The sequence below is a fragment of the Montipora foliosa genome, chromosome 12 (genome assembly GCF_036669935.1).
Source record: "Montipora foliosa isolate CH-2021 chromosome 12, ASM3666993v2, whole genome shotgun sequence".
NCBI lineage: Eukaryota > Metazoa > Cnidaria > Anthozoa > Scleractinia > Acroporidae > Montipora > Montipora foliosa.
In genome coordinates, this window is record NC_090880.1 from 8,105,627 (window position 1) to 8,118,126 (window position 12,500).

The following is a 12,500-nucleotide window of genomic DNA, read 5'->3' on the forward strand; positions in this document are numbered from 1 at the left end:
TTCCAAAATAAATTTCTTCTTTGGAAAGACCAAGAAATGTGTTACGATGTGCCCAAATTGCATCTATAGCTGTGATTGCGTTTATGTACACGAGCGATAACAAAATGCACCATTTTACTTCATTTTCGGAAGTAACAGGGTGCTAAAATGGCGTTTTTGGAACTTCCCTCGATTTCAGAAAAAATGAAGCACTTCGAGATCTTTGGATACTATTTTCGAAAATAACTCACTCTAGGTGTTATTTAGGCAAAATATAAAGAAATCCGAAATTTGACGAGTGACCACGATATTTACAGAATTTGGCTCCTAAAAGACCAGCCTATCAAAAGAAGCGGATGACAGTTTCGTAACTGTCTTTTCGATCCCAAAGATGTTTTCAGGACTTTTTAGAAGGGTTGTTGCAATGCTCAACATTGCAACAAACCTTCCAAATGAAAAAAAAAACAACAACAACTACGTATACGTAAATGCAGTTTATGAAAATATCGATACAGAACTCAATGACAACGTTGAAATGATCAAGCTGTCATTGTGTCTAGAGTTTTATAATAAAAGATACAATTTTTTTTTGTCGAATAAGGAAAGGACTTATACAAAAATACAAGAAATTCGTTAAATTAAAGTAGTGTTTTAGTTTACACTTGCGAATCGCGTAACTACGGTTTAACATGTTTGTGTTACGCGTGATTTTTTTTTAAAAGAGAAAATAAAATAATTCCACCTTTCGTTTCTGTAGTATGTTTGGAGCTTACATGGAATGAGCTATTCACGGTTGCCAAAATAAATTCGCGGGTTCCTGCAAAACAAAAATACCATTGACATGCACCCTCAAATTGCAAATTTTCTTTCATTGAGAGAGAAAGAGAGCGCTTTTTAAATAAACGTCTTAAGGTGGCTCAAACCGGTTTCAACAATTTGGGCTCCTGTGGGAATGTCTTATTCGCAAGGATTAACTCTACAACATTGTTTCATTTAACAGCAATGTTATGCTACCATATGAAACACCAATAATTGCTTAACAATTAATTGGTCACAAAAGAACCGTCGAAGAACGCCCTATATTTTGTGTTTATGTCCTTACATATCAAAAACAAACTCAGTGACCCCCATGTTATATTTCCGAAAATTGATTAGCAGGCTAAGATGAAACTCTCTGCAAAGTTTAAAAAATATATTTGGAACGGATTCAGAGCTAAAATTTTCCAATTGTGAAGGTGGCTCTGAATCCGCTCCCGAGGATTTTTTTAAACTTTGCAGAGAGTTTCATCTTAGCCTGCTAATCAATTTTAATTTTTTTAGATGGCTCTTTTGTTACCATGGTAATCTATTACGTCACAGTAAAGAGTGCATCTTGTTAAGGTTAAGCATTTATTAATGCTTCATATGGTACCATAACATTGCCGCTAAGTGAAAGCGTTGGGTAGGTTCAATCCTTTCTAATACAGGGTGTTCGCTTATATTTCAGTAATTACTATAACTACCTCTTGGAAAATTAAGTATGTTATTCCTTATTGATTTTACATCGAATAACTCAAATATTATTAACCAGAATGGCCACCTTTAGTTTTTTTTTCTAGCGGCGGGGCATAATAACGCGCGAGCTCCTGAAGCGTGTCGAGAGTTGGCATTTTCCGCCCGAACCGTATTCGCCTTCTCAGCTTGTCCATTGTTTTAGGGGCTGGGTCTTTGTACGATGGCTCTTCAATGATGTTCAGATCAGGTGAGTTTGCCAGCAAGTCGTCTATGGGTATAAAAGTTTGGCAGATTCTTCTTACACCATGACTTAGCCGCCTCTGAAGTGCGCGCCGGCGTTCCGTCCTGCACAAAGGTCATTGCCTTCTTGGAGCTAAACAGCTTTCTTTTCGTCGGTCCGTCTGTAACCTGCCGCCTTGAAGTTGACGGTTTCACTTCTGTTTTCTAGAATTTCTTTGATTTAGTAGTTCGAGGTTAAGGTCTGGCCACTGGGTAAGATTTGTAACTGCGTCAGACCACGCGGACCCGTCATACCTCTCCACACCATCGCCTTCGCACTTTGTTTCACCTGGTATGCTGGGGAAACGTTAACGTCGCACTCCTCATGCAGAGCCCCATACGATGTGGTTTTCTGGATTCGGGTAATGAACTAGATACTTACAACACTTATCTGTAAATGAGAAGTTCTCCCAATCTTCTGCCGTGAGCTTGAAGAATTTCCTGGCAAATTTCAAACGAGGCCTTCTTTGCTTATCACTTAGCAGTCTTCTTTCGCTTGAAAGCTTTCCATCCTTTGTTGGTCAATCTCCATAACCTTGTGCTCAAAACGTTGATATTGTGATGTTACAGTTTTATGCAATCTTTCTTGTTGAATTATTACGCTTATACGGCCGTCCACTCCTTGGTTTGTCCTCGAAGGACTCCCTTTTTGACCACTTGTTCACCCATCGTTCGGTCGTTTTAAAAAAAATTGGCAATTTCTTTGACTGAATGGGGCCAGATGACCGTAAAATAGCTGCCTGAGCTCTAGCACAAACAGTGACTACCTGACAGTGACTGTGATTTCCGTAAAAAAGCAGAGAAAATCCAAAACAAAGGCCGCAACAAATACGAAAATAGACAATGTGCGGGAAAAATTTGGGGAGACAAAACACGCGCGCTTGCACATTGGGCGCGAAAATTCAAAAGTATTGTCATTCATTCAAATGTTAGATTGAAGTTGCTTTGAACAATTATTTAGATAACTTTATTAACTGAATCAGTTTCAATTTGCCTAAAGATACATTAAATTCTTGAAACAAAATGTAATTTTCAATCGGAACGAACTTTTGAAACACTCTGTAGTACAGTTTGTTAAAAATGTTAAAACTGGTTTGAGCCTCCTAAAGGGCAATTCTAATTATAATTCTGATTCGCCCATCCTCTAACGAGAAACATATATCCCGCTCCAACCACAGCTCAGGAAGAAAACGATTCAAATATGATCCTTTTGCCCATAACGTTCGCTTAAGTTTAAAAGAACTATTTACAATGATAAAAAAATTTAAGAGGCAGCTGTCCGCGTAAGAACGGATAAGGCAAATTTGGGACCTTCAGCGATTGGCCTCATTTTTTCAGTGAAAGTCAACCATTATATCCAATGCACAAATATTACATTTATTTGGATCAATTCAATTTTTTGTCATTTTGCGGGACGGTTTTCAAGGTCACCTCAAAACTTGCCAATTTACATTGGGAGACTCTGAAATTTGGCTACAAATGTCGGACACTGCCTAAAAACAATTATTTATTCCAACAGGCTGAATGTTTCACATGCACAAGTTTCACCTTTTTTTGAGAATTGTATGCTGTCAAAGTTTGGCGGAGTTATGAATTTTATAAAATACCTCCTGCTGAACTCCGGAATGTGCGAAGCGTGCTGATAGCTATAGTTAAAAGCTATTTTCCCGAATGTGGGACCTGATCTAAGGATCGAGTCTATGATAATTCAAAAGTAATAACATCAATGTAAAAACTGATAGAATAAAATTTGTGGGGCACCCTACACTGCGAGCCGTACAGAGCTCCACGAATTTACCAATTATTCGCCCTTTCTCTCCTTACCTTACTTACAATACAACTCTCTTACACTGGTGACATTACAATAACTCTACTTTCAGGGCGATACTTATATTACTTACATTAACATACTTACTCTACTTAGAAACTTAGAATACGGTGCGATACTTACTCTACTTACAATACAACACATTACATCATTTATTGACAAAATAATTTTTCTACCGGTTTCCACTTACTTAAAAATTTATCTTGATGAGATAAGTCACGTGCAAATGTTTAGCTTTGTACACCAGCTAAATCGGGGTTACGTCCCTCCATTCTGCATTTATATATGAAGAATATGACGACTAAAATAATATAATTAATCGCAAGGTATACAGTTTGTATAGCCCAAGAGAACAGATTCAAGGGAGAATTCTATTTCAATTTTGTTATCAACCCAATCCAATTTGCGGGGGCGCTCCAGAGGGGGAATACCCGGTCGCAGTACCAAAAGAGGTGGTCTCAGGTTTACTGTTACAAAAAAAAACAGTCATCGTGATCCTTAATACCCATTTTCATTAACAATACATTTGTGCCAATAGTTCTATGGAATATCCTATATTGAAAGCTTCTCAGCTTAGAAGCACTAGTACATAAGAAAGGGGTACTGTAATAGTACAAGGAAAGGTTACGTTTATACAAACGTTGGCCGTGTAGCACTTATATTTTAAACAGATTTAACTGAATAGAGTGTAATGTGAAGTGCTAGATTTCTATCCCATATGAACCATGTGAGCGTTAGCCCTACAGATGGAAATGGGCCCACACAAGGACAGAGAAAAACTCTGACCAGGGTGGGAATTGAACCCACGAACTTCGGAGGGTAGCACTTTAGATTTTAAACAGAGTTAACTGTAATAGGTAGACCAATCTTCAATCGGAAATGATAGATGATTATTCCATTTACGCTGCCCCCTAGTTGGCTGTCTGGCAACCGATTTTAACAAAGTATCGTAAGGAAAACTGGTCACCTTTTGTGTCTTAAATAATCTCTCTATATTTTGGGATTTGACCAAAGGTAACCGTTTACCAAACTCTCTAATCTTTGACTTCCATGAACTTGGAATTGCACACATAATGCCATAAGCTTGTAAGAAAGTGCACTTTAGGTTAAACGTATTAATTAATCAATTCGGTTGGTGACATAAAAAAGCCAGATTCATCTACAAGATCATTGACGTAGCGTAAATTTTTTATGTACCACGTCTTATAAAACACAGATTTATTTTCTACCTTCATAAAAACATTATTCCATAGAGGCTGTGACAGAAGGTCACTGGCTTCTACAGTTTCCTGAACATACTCTGCCCATGATTCAACTACATTCCTCCAGAAAGTATTTTCCACAAAAGAAAAAGCCAGGAGTGATAATGATCTTTTATTTAGTAACCAAACATCATTCCAGTAGAGCCGGCGATCAGAAAACAAGAGCCTTTTCCAGTCTGCCTGATAATTTACGTCCCATACTTTTTTAAATATCGGTCATCTTCAATCCCCCATCTTCTATATCATTAATGATTGTTTTCCTTGCTATTTTATCCCCCTTTCCACCCCAAATAAAGGAGAAGAAGATTCTTTTCAATTCTTTAAGAAAAGAGTCATTTGGAGTAGGAAGAGTTGTTAAGAGATGTACGAATTTAGATACTGCGAGTGACTTAATTCCCTGTATTTTGCCTATGATACTCAAAAGTCTCCAGGACCATGAGTCAAAAAGCTTTCTAACCTCATCCAGCTTTATTCTATACTTGTACTCTACTATTTTCTGGGTTTCAACAAAAAACGTTATCCCTAGGATGTCAAAAGGTTCATTAAATACCCATGCTAAATTTTTCTCCGGAAGTAGTGTGTCCTTTGAGGATCTCTTACCACCCAGCCATACAGCTTTGGTTTTTTCTACATTCACCTTCAGACCCGAGCACTCTCCAAAAAGCTCCAAGGTGTCTAAGCATTGGGAGAGCGAGGTTTGGGTTCCATCCAAAAGGGAAAAAGTGTCATCCGCATACTGTCCGAGTAAAAATTCTTCATTATTAACCATGATGCCATTAATTTGACCGTTTTGTTTTATTGCATTTGCGAGAAGTTCAGCATGCACAAATAATAAAAAGATATGGTGACAGGGGATCACCCTGTCTAACACCTCTTGAGACCGGAAAAGAATTGGAGCAATGACCATTGTATAAAAAAAAAGGAGCTATTAATATTTTTGTAAAAGGTTTTAACCCACCGCCTTATGGACTCTCCCAGGGCTTTTTCCATCGCCCATAACTTTTAGGGCATCTAAACATTCTTTAGCAGAAATGTTACCCTCACAAGAATCCTTTTCTTCAGGAGTCAACTTCGCCCTTATATTATCTTGATTGAAAAACTAGCTTAGGAATTACTTTCTTTGTATAATGTCTTTTCTCGAGATTCAGAGAGTATTTAGCGCTTTTTCCCCCCTTGTTATCCAATTTGCTTTAGACCTTGTAGCTATACCGCGCATTTTATACTCTCAGTTCTTGTAACTCATTTTGTTTTTGGGCGAATTTCCTTTTTGTTTCTTCGCAGGGAGATACATTTAAGCTATGCTGGAGAAAATTAATTTCTTTTTCTAGAAAAATTTCAGTCTTTTTTTGCTCTTTTCTCTTCCATGCTGCATAAGAAATGGTTTTACCCCGGATTTGAAGCTTAAGTGTTTCAAACAATAGTTGTTCATTAATAGAAAAAGTGGGAGACTGCGGATGCTCTATGTCACCATTAATTTTGTATTCCTCCACAGTCTCCTTGATACAATCCTAGACAAGTTTCACATATGCCGGATCTGACAGTAGAGAATTATTGAATTTCCAAAACTCCCTGCCCCTCTCCTGATGTGTAAATATCATATTCATAACTACTAATGAGTGATCCGTGCGATAGCCAACACTGGTTTGAATCGACTCCACTAGCCCTGTTAAATCAGTAGATACAAGAAAATAATCTAGCCTTGCTTGCTTTAAATTACTATACTACGTCCAGTTGGTTCTTGCTTTCTATACACATCGTCCAGCTCGAAAGTGTCGATTAACTCCCGCACAGATTTTTGAGCATTCGGATTGTTTTCCTTTAAATAATTTATCGTGTCATTATGGTAGTTTAACACCACGTTTCAGTCGCCGCATAATATAATAGGTTTATATGACAGTTCCCAATTGATTAGATTTTGTTTCAAATTTGTAAAAAATTCGGGCGAGATGTTTGGACCATACAGAATAAACAAAGTGCAGCGTTGCTGAAAAATGAAGATATCTAAGACAAGATATCTGCCTTGTTGATCGTTTATTACATTGTGCAACACATATTCAAATGTATTGTTAAATAGAATGATAACCCCACAAGTTTTGCTATCCAGGCTGCTAAAAAACGCCTCATAGCCCCATTAGGATTTCCACCGTGCTTGTTCTCTTTTGCTATTTTGGATATCCCCTGTAGACAGTATATGTCAAACTTTTTCCGAAGCCAATTAAAGACGTCTTTTCTTTTCTTTTCGTCTGCTAAACCTTTACAATTCAACGTCCCGATCTTCAATCTAGTAATTTTGTCCTCCCTGAATTTATATGTTATGATCTGTTAATCCTGAATACCTTATTTAAGCGCAAAAGGGTGAAAGGGATTCGCAGGCATACAGCAAAAGCTACAGTAGATATATATTTGCATTTGTAAGAAGAAAACAGATTGTAACTGATCAATCCAAAGCACGAAAAACAAAACACTAAACCAATTAACACAACAAATAGCGTCCTGTTAGCGATTGCAGCCTCTGGCTTATAGTAATAGTGTCCTGTGCTGTGACTCACGCGGGGTAGGAGAAGTTAAACAAGATGTCAATAGCGAAATAATTATGCTGATCTAGAAATTAGCTTTTAAAACAGGCAAAAACTTAGCTGTTTCCTTAGTTCACCCCGATGCTTGAACCTGACCAGCCACGACTAGTTGAATGAATGGGGCCTTCAATAAATACTTTAATTTCGCCTCCTTTTGTTGCTGAAAAGGCAGCTCATTTTTCTTCTTGAGTAATCGACCTCTAAGTTCGGAAAGCTCTGGAGGTAGATCGACCATAACTCCATAACTTGATCCCTTTGGGAGATTCTTGGCTAGATTAATATGTGTAATCAAACCGCGACGAGTGAAATTAGGAAATAATTTCACGCGCGTTTTGTCAAAATTCTGATAATTATCAGAATTTTGACAAAACGCAAGTGAAATTATTTCCTAAATTCACGAGAAAACTATTTGATTACCTTTTAATGTCGTGGGTGACAAATTACGCTCACAACCGTAATTGTAAAATCGCTCGAGTACTTTATCCAACTGCTCGGGAAGAATCATCTCCAGGTTTTTCTCAAGGCTATTTTCGTCACACCACTTCTCAAAAACTCTCACCCAGTTAATTGTGCTCTTTCACGTATTTAAATTTTCTGCCGCTTCTTTTAATTTCGTAACTTCTTCAATGGTCACTGTCTTAAATCTAAACGCCATCTTGGCTCTGATCGAGATACAAGAGATGTTACCATGGCAATTTTGTAATTTCACATGTGAAATTATAAATTAACGCTGAAATTTCGCGCCTAAATTAAGGAGTAATTTGTCACCCATGATATTAAGAATGTAATCGCGCTGTTGAAGGTCGACAAACCTGACGATAATCGACTCCTTAGTCGCGTCTCGGCTTCCTCGAATTCTGTGACACGCTGCGATATTAATATTTTTCACCTCACCTGGATCCATCTTGAGTGTAGTGTTGAAGAATTCTTGAATTTTATGTCTTGTCGTTTCGGAAGTTTCTTTTATTTCCCCAGGAATACCATGAACAATAAGATTCCATTTCCTTCCCCAAAGATTCAGGGCAAGAATTTCGTCGCGAATTGACTTGTTGTGCTTTTCGGCCTCCCCAATTATCCCTGGTATCGTACTTTCTTTCATCTCCAACTGCTCATTTTCAAAGTATGACATCGCCTTCTCCAATTCCGCGACTCGGTCGGTTGTTTCCTTGAGTTTCTCACGAAACTGGCAGAACTCTGCACCTATATTTGCGTGAAGTTTCGCAAAACATTTCGAGATATCCTTTAAGTCTTCGACTCTGTAAAGTTCTTCGAGTGAACACGTGTCTAAAGCAGTTTCTGACATTCTCGCTTGAAAAGCTACTAATTAACTTCTTTCGGTCTCTTTAATCAACCAAAAGTGCTATTACAATGTTTTTCGCTATTTATATGATGAAATGCGCGCAGTCCAGACAGAACTAAGCGGAGCTTTAAAATCCACGTCTATACGCCATCGCTGAACGCTGACCGTTGATAGTCAACGAAGATAACACCGGTCGCACTTATCACCAATATATGGACCGTTAATGCTTGGAAACAAAATATCAACCGCTAATTCTAAATAAGCGTTTTTCTGCGGTTTAGCCGTTGCTTCGAGAAAAAGCAACGTTCATTCGGCATTTTGTGCTAAAAGCGATAACATAAACCCCTCGATATGCAAAATACTGTAACCGGCGGGATGAGTTTGTGGAGCAATGGAACGACAGAATACCACAGGAAACTGCTTTCTTCAAATATATTTTCTAAGGGAAATAATTATTTGTTACCTGAGGAAAAAAATTGCCTCAACCTCTGTAAAAGCTTCCCTTATTGTATGCGAGCTTCTTTTATTTCCCACGATGCGGTAATTAACGCAATGTCACACTTGCTCGTTTCATTTGTAATATTGAAATCAAAACAGCCATCAACTCAATAATTTTCCTTTCACCAAAAAGTTATGATGCTGGACTTACTTTTGTTCAAAAGATTCTTTTGGTGAGAATATTTTACTAGTAAGTGGTCTAGGTTATTATTTTAGGAAAAAGTTTAATTTGCGTTTCAAAAATGGTCGGTCTTAAATTATTCTGAGAGTGCGACTCAACACATCAACGTCTCTCAATCAACTCTGAAGTGATGGCACAAAAGAGCTATGTAACAGCTACGTAATCTTGAGAAATTGTTTGTTTGTTTGTTTGTTTTTTTAATAATTAGACTTAATTCTTTTTATTTTTTTTAAGTACATGTAAAAGGCATTTCATTTGTCAGAAGACCTGATTCAATTTACTCAATTCAATTCAATGGAGCAGTGTGGACATGTTGGCGGGTTCGTTGGGGGAAATGTCTGTTGTTCTTTTACCTATTTTTATTTCCCTCATGATATGTGCCAAGCTTTGATTTGATGTTATAATCTTCCATGAAACGAATATTGCAGTATCGCGAAATGCCTACACACTGACTAACACTCATTACAGCAATCACATTCTTGTAAAAATGTCATTAATTGTTCAATTAGGTCTCTTTTCTTGTCTCTTGTCTTATGTGGAATTTCAAAATGGCTCAGGATTTGTTTAAGTATTGGTACGTTAAATTGACTCAATTTGCTTTCCCTCGCGCACTCGCACAGGTTGAAGGCATCGTATGACAGAGGGTGTTGCGGCTTCAGTTCCTTAGTGACCTCATCTACGAGGTGCTGTCTATCAGTTTCTTCCTCCTCCAGCAACAATTCTCGAGTGTTAAGCTTGATTTCTGTGGAACGTTGTTGTCTTCTTCTGCTTCTGCTCGCTGCGAGGCGAGAAAAAAAAACCCTGCACTTGGCTTTTGCTCAGCCATTCTTGTTTATCAAACAGCTGATTTTTTCTGCTCGCCTCTTGCCGTCCGCATATGGTTGGACACCCACTGAGGGTCAGCTTTACGCCCGGTCTGCTCGCCAAAATCAAATCTAGCTGTAAGGTAATTTTTCACCTTGTCGGTAAACCTAGAGGATCCTGTCCGTGGCTTGGGTAGCGCCCAGCCCATGCCGACAGCTTGGTCTGATGATAGCGATGCGTTCACACTCTGCTGGTTACCAGATGTGCATGTCGTATCTTCAGTTATGTTGACTGACGTAGTGAACATGCCTACCCAGTCTCTACGAAGCTTGTCATAGAGTGTTTCCGACTACCTCTCCTCCTTCACACAATGGTCGCTGATGTCCAAATGTGACTCGAGCATTCAAACATATCTATCTCCGAATCGGACGAAGCTGCGTTTTCGTCTGAGCTCTCTGGGGCGGTGTCGTTACATTTATATACGCGTGCTTCTCTACAAGTGAAAAAGTCTTCTCTTACAACGAGGCCAGTGCTCCTTTGGCTCAGTGACACTAGCTGGTCAAAAGGAACCTCCTTGCAACACGACCTCCAGACACGGATGCCATTTTCCTGAAACTGGATGTTGTGTAGCTTGCTGAAGCCTTCTATCTTGTTCACGTCTAAGGTCTTCTTCGTCTCGTCAACTGCACAGACACATGCGGATGAAAGCGCCCTTCTCATGTCTGCCGCTGTCAGGATGTCATGCCCTTCGTTGCAGTATCGTCGGATGCATGTCTTCATGGGACATAAGATTCGATCACATACATCCTTGCCGTACTGTGGCTCTGAATAATCGTAACGACAAACGGTTATACCTACTCGCTGACCGAGATCTTTTGCAGCAGCAATTAGGGAGTTGTTATGATAATAGCCTGCTTCATCCGAGCGCAGGTAAATCTGGGTGACGTGTGGCTTTTGGGTCTTCATTGCTTCCAGGGTGTTCTCCATGATTGAACAGACGGCGAACCAATCCTGATGACATGTGTCGAACAGATGAGCATACGACTGTAGTTCTAGGCTGCCCGCTTTGTGGGGATCGCTGGAGATTACTGTCGATATATGCCAACTTAATCCTCTCTTACCGTATCAATCCGACTGCTTCTCGCCATATTGGAGCTGTAGGAACTTCATCACCGAGTCCATTACAATGAGAGCGTAGTTTGCATTGTTGGCTATCATCTTCAGCTGATCTTGCTTTGCTGCTTCCTGGTTGATGGACTGGAGGATATGAGCCTTCCATTGCAAGATGTCTAAGCGTGCCTACATAAAGTCATATATTAGATCGTCGCGTTGCTCGTTGCTCTAAGGATTCCAAGATGAGCCTCTAATTTGGTTTTCTTCTTCGTCAAGAACATTTCGTAGATTTCGACAATCGTCACACGTTTCAGAGTGCTAGTGGGGGCAGTTTTCCTGGAAATCGGAATCTTGCTCGTCGCTAAGGGCGAATTTCCGGCAGTGGTCGGGACATGCAGCCGTCTCGTGATTGCAGTGGACGCGATAACCAGTCTTCAAAACGTTTGAATGTGTCCTTTAGCAGCATGTCGTAGTGATGTGGGATATAGATCAATTGAAGCCTTTAAGTGTTACTGTGGTTCTTTATTGACTCCGAGCTTTCGCCGATCTACGGCATCATCAGGGAGAACGATAAAATATTTGCGCTATGGTTTTAAACGTTGGAGGTGCCACTATAAATTAGCATAGTATAAAACTAGCCAGTAGGACGCATGAAAAATAATGACGTGACAAAATGTTTTAAAATCTGTGTGAAAAACAGTTCATAAAATAGCTGATTAAAATAGAAGATCCTCACGGGAGTTCAGTCAATTAAAATAGCTGATTAAAATAGAAGATCGTTAAGTTCAGTGCATTCCTCACGGGAGAAACATTTTGCGTCTTTTAGCTTATCTTTGATTTCAGCACACCACTGTCTAGCCAATCCTGCTTTTTCTAGATCATCAACTATCCTTTCAACTGTCTGGAAAGCAGCAGCACCATCAGCGGCAGTATTGTCAAGCCCTTGCAATGACTTTCTCTGAGAGAATTCCCTCACTTCTAGAATCTTGAATAACGTGGAACGACTGAGTGGTTCACACTTCTCCTCCTGACAGAATTGGACATACTGGCTGATCAGGGTGGACCGTGTCACTGTACGCACGACCTTCGGCATCTCAATAGTTTCACCGCTGTCTAACTTCAACAATTTAGTTCCGAATGATACATCTTGATAGAAATATGGCCGATTGATAAAGTCGACGAAATG

At 39.2% G+C, this 12,500-nt stretch overlaps 1 pseudogene; it reads right to left on the minus strand.

The window, feature by feature from the left end:
• Positions 1-9,849: 9,849 nt before the first annotated feature.
• LOC137980641 (uncharacterized) lies at positions 9,850-10,508 on the minus strand (annotated as a pseudogene).
• Between the last annotated feature and the right edge of the window lie 1,992 nt (positions 10,509-12,500).